Raw genomic sequence first — 5,452 nt, 5'->3', positions numbered from 1 at the left:
GGTTCACATGCTTGCCAACACGCTACATCCCCGTTGTGTCGACCGCTCACTTGGTGGTTCGATGGCTAATTGGCATCACCCACCAAGCCCGCACGTCGGGCACCGCAAGAATCTACCCCAAAAGTGAGGGTAGCTCAATGACACGCTCTACTAGAGTTACTCTTCGTGGCTCCCACGGGGCGAGCACAATGCCCCTCACAAAGCTCTTCTATAGAGCACCACACAAGCTTCTTGCGGGCTTCAATGGAGACCACTACCAAGCCGTCTAGGATGTGGCAACCTCCAAGAGTAACAAGCACCACCGGCTTACAACTCGATCACCTAGTGCCACTCGATGTAATCTCATGATGCAATCGCACAAGAATCACTCACTCAATCGGATGAACACTATCAAGCTAGAGTGAGTTAGAGGGCTCCCAAGCATCACCACATAAGCCACCAAGGCTCTAGTGTGCTCAGCTCTACCAAGCTTGCAGCCAAAGGCCGACCAACACTTCTATTTATAGCCCCACGGGCTAAAATAGCCGTTACCCCTTCACTGGGCATTTTTCAGGACGACCGGACATGCCAGTCAGATCAACCGGACGCACCCTGCCAGCATTCGGTCACGCTACGCCATCCACGTGTCGCTCTACGTTCAACCGGAGCCACCCAATCTCAATGGTAACTTCGCGCGCCAATGGTTAAGTTGCGACCGGACGTAGCACAGTGAGGATGACCGGACGCTGCTATGTCTGAGTCTGGTCATTTCCAGAGAGCTCTCCGAGCCTCTATTTTATGATCGGACGCGTTCAGTGCTGCACGATCGGACACAGACCAGCCAGAGTCTGGTCGTTTCCAGAGAGCTCCCCAAGCCTCTGTGTTTGTGACCGAATGCGTCCGCTCCTACATGATCGGACATGGCACTTGAGTCCGGTCATTCTCTGACTGCCACGCGTCACTGCTATTCCTCATGCCACAACGTCAGCGTATGTCAGCACTGACTGGACGTAGGCCCTAAGCGTCCGGTCACAAGACCAAGATTATGCGCTCACTGCTGCCACTGACTGGACGTGTCGGTTCTGCCGAGGCCAGCGTCTGGTCATTCACAGTGACCTCCTTTCACCTCTATTTCTTCACTGAGTTGATCCATTTCAACTCCAACTCCTTCTCCTTTGCAAATGTGCCAACACCACCAAGTGTACACAACCATGTGTATGTGTGTTAGCTTTTCACAAACATTTTCCAAAGGATTAGCCACTCAACTTGCCACGCCACTCGATCCTAGCGATGATGCAAAGTTAGACCACTCAAGTGGCACTAGATGACCAATATGCAAACAAGTTTGCCCCTCTTGATAGTACGGCCATCTATCCTAAACCCGGTCATCAACTTGTCTACATACCTATGACCGGTGAAATGAAATGCCCTAGGTTATACCTTTGCCTTGCACATTCCTTTCCATCTGCTCCATTGTTGATGCAACACATGCTCCAACCAATCACCAATGATATGATCCACTTCATATCATCACGTCACCATATTGGTTCATCGATCTTGACTTCACTTGCTTTTCATCATTGCCTTCGTCCATCGGTGCTAAGTCTTGCTCAAGCTTCACCGCAACATGGTCCCATCACTCCAAAGCCTCTAACTTGCCCTTCACGCTTGCAACTGGTCCATCAAGCCAAGTCATGTCTTGATCTTCTCTATCTTGATCACATGACTCAATTTCATGTCTCATGTACAATGAGCTCCTCTATCATCACATGTGTGAGCTTTGCAACATCTCCGAGCCTTTTCCACCTTCATGGCATATGTTGCTCACACACATGTACCTGTGGACTAATCACCTGTGTATCTCACATAAACATAATTAGTCTACCTAGGTTGTCACTCAATTACCAAAACCACACAAGGACCTTTCACCAACCGGATTCAAAGTTGGGTGGACTTAAAGGAGATCTTTGTGAGAAACTTTCAGGGCACCTACATGCGCCCTAGAAACCCCTGGAATCTGAAAAATTGCTGATAGAAGTCCGGAGAGACTCTTTGTGAGTACATCCAACGCTTCTCCCGGTAATGCAATGAGTTGCCTGATGTCGTCAACGCTGACATCATTGGAGCCTTCCTATCCGGGACCACCTACGAGTCCCTAGTCCACAAGCTGGGACATAAAGGCCCTCGAACCACCAAGGAGCTCCTTGACATCACAACTAGCCACGCCTCAAGCAAGGAGGCGGTCGGAGTGATTTTTTATTGCTCTAAAGGCAAAGCGAGGTGGGGCGAGGACGCCGGCGAGGGCCCCTCTAACCGTCCGAACAAGAAGAAGAACAAGCAGTAGCACAGGGGCTCACTCGAGGCCGCTACCGAGCAGAAAGGTGGCCAGGCACCTGCCGAGAATGCTCCTAACCACTTTGAGAAGCTGCTCAAGGGGCTATGCCCGAACCACACCTTCCCCATCAAGCATCTGTATAAGGACTACACCCTCATAAAGCGGTTCCTATCCGGCGGCTTCGATAAGGGGAACCAGAGAAAGAAGCCTATGCCGGCGGCAAATGATGCCAAGGGGAAAGATGGCGGCTTTCCAGCCCTAGATGGCTTCCTCATGATCTTTGGTGGGACGACGGTCTATGACTCCAAGTGTCGCCAAAAGATCGCATGCCATGAGGTCTACGTGGCCGAACCGCCATGCCATCTTTCCTCTGGTTGTCGGAGTCTGCCATCACCTTCGATTGATCCGACCACTCGAATAGCATCCCATAGCCAGGGAGGTATCCACTCGTGGTCAACCCAATTGTCAACACGAAGTGCCTCACCAAGGTGCTGAGTGATGGAGGTAGTGGCCTCAACATCATGTACACCGAGACACTTGATGCCATGGGCATCGACCGGTCACACGTTCGACCGACTGGGGCGCCTTTCCATGGCATTGTACTGGGGAATCGAGCCATGCCGCTCAGGCAGAACAATCTGCCCGTCACCTTCAGGGATCCAACCAACTATAGGATGGAGACCCTCACCTTCGAGGTGGTTGGATTCCATGGGACCTACCATGCCATCCCAGGATGACCATGCTACATGAAGATGTTAGGCCTGCGTGGGGTCATCACCGTCAGCACCACCTTCTAGCGTGCATACGAGTGCGAGGCTGAGTGCTACGAGCATGCCTCGACAATCATCGCCTTCGAGGAGCTCACAATCATCAAGGAAAGGACTGCCGAGGAGGCACCCAACTCATGGTGGTTGGCCAGATCCTTTGAGCCCATGGAGGGTGTCAAGGAGGTCCTCGTAGACCCTAGTAGCTCCAAGGGAAAAGTGGTGCGCATCAGCACTATGCTTCCCTCCAAATAGGAAAGCACGCTCGTCGACTTCCTTCGCGCCAATAGAGATATTTTTGCGTAGAAACCCTCGGACATGCCAGGCATTTCGAGGGAAGTCACCAAGTATGCCTTGAAGATCAGGCTAGGCTCCAAGCAATTGAAACAGCGCCTGTGCCGCTTCAACGAGGAGAAGCGTAGGGCCATCGGTGAAGAGATCACAAAGCTTTTGGCGGCCAGATTCATCAAGAAAGTGTATTATCCCGAGTGGTTAGTCAATTCCATCCTTGTATGAAAAATGGGAAATGGAGAATGTGTGTTGACTACATGAGTCTCAATAAGGCATGTCCAAAGGATCCATTTCCTTTGCCATGTATAGATCATGTAGTCGACTTGACCTCGGGGTGCGAAACCGTCTGCTTCCTTGATACGTACTCTAGGTACCATCAGATTGCCATGAAAGAGTCCGACTAGCTCCTGACTTCTTTCATCACCCCGTTCGGGTCATTCTGCTATATCACGATGCCTTTTGGTTTGAAAAACACAGGAGCTACATACCAGCGATGTATGCTCAAGTGTTTTAGAGACCTTATCGGGCAAACCATTGAGGCCTACATAGATGACATCGTGGTCAAGTCCAAACGGACCGACTAGCTCATAGATTACCTAGAGCAGACCTTCACAAAACTACGAACAAACAGCATCAAACTCAACCCTAAAAAATGTGTTTTCAGGGTCTCAAGGTGCATGCTGCTTGGGTTCATCATCTCCAAGCACGACATTGAAGACAACTCGGAGAAGATCTCGGCCATCATGAGGATGGGTCTGATTTAAAATCTAAAGGGAGTGCAGTCAGTCACGGGGTGCCTCACCGCGCTTAGCCATTTCATCTCATGCCTCGGTGAATGAGGCCTCCCTCTGTACCGACTTTTGAAGAAGACCGATCGGTTTATGTGGACTCCTGAGGCTCAGGAGGTGCTTGATAAAAGTCGAGGAAATCCTGATGAAAGCCCCAATCCTGGTTCCCTCGACTAATAGGAGCCGCTCCTGCTCTACATCACGGCCACCACACAAGTGGTCAGCGCCGCCCTGGTCATAGAGTGGGAGGAAGAGGGACCCACCCTCAAAGTGCAGCACCCGTATACTTCGTTAGCGAGGTCTTGTCTGACTCTAAGACTCGCAACCCACAAATCTAGAAGCTCTTGTATGCCGTCCTGATCGCTAAGAGGAAGCTACGTCACTACTTCGAGTCACACCCAGTGACGGTCGTGACGTCCTTCCCTCTTGGTGAGGTCATCCAAAATCGAGACGCCATAGGGAGAATCACCAAGTGGGCACTCGAGCTGCTAGGTCAGGGCATTTAGTATGCCCCTTGGACGACCATCAAGTCCCAAGCACTGGCCAATTTTGTTGTGAAATGGACCAAGGTCCAGATGCTGCCAGCAGCCATCGACCAAGACTACTAGATGATGTACTTCGATGGGTCACTGATGAAGAGAGACGTCGGTGTGGGGCTGGTCTTTGTTTCGCCCCTCGAGATATGCATGAAGTATGCGGTCCGCATCTATTTCCCCGCCTCCAACAATGTGTCTGAATACGAGGCGCTCATCATCGACCTATGCACTGCCATTGAGTTGGGCATCCGATGGCTTGACATCCGAGATGACTCACAGCTAGTCATCGATCAGATCATGAAGGAGTCAAGCTGCCATGACACCAAGATGGTTGCTTACTGCCGAGAAGTCCGCCAGCTAGAGGACAAGTTTGATGGCCTAGAACTCAGTAACATCCCAAGGTGGCTCAATGAGGTGGCCGACACACTAGCGAAGATGGCATCTAGCCGAGAGCCGATGTCGACGGGCATCTTCACCAGCGATCAACATAAGCCTTCCTTCCGCTATGAGGAACGAGGACAGACCGAGGACAAGCTGCTTGCCCTAGGCTCAAGAGCTGACTGACCAACCACCCCCTCCGACCCAAAAGTCATAGAGCTTGATGAAGGGCTAATGGCAGAGCCCAACCCTCTAGCTGACTGGAGGACCCCATACCTCGATTGTCTTCTCTATGAAGTGCTCCCGATGAACAAAATGGAGGCCTGGCGGATCGCATGCCGAGCCAAGTCTTTTGTCATTATCAAGGAGGAGCTCTATAAG

Source organism: Miscanthus floridulus, chromosome 2 (genome assembly GCF_019320115.1).
Source record: "Miscanthus floridulus cultivar M001 chromosome 2, ASM1932011v1, whole genome shotgun sequence".
In the NCBI taxonomy this organism is placed as follows: domain Eukaryota; kingdom Viridiplantae; phylum Streptophyta; class Magnoliopsida; order Poales; family Poaceae; genus Miscanthus; species Miscanthus floridulus.
The sequence above is the reverse complement of the archived record's forward strand: the minus strand, read 5'-3'. Positions refer to the sequence as shown.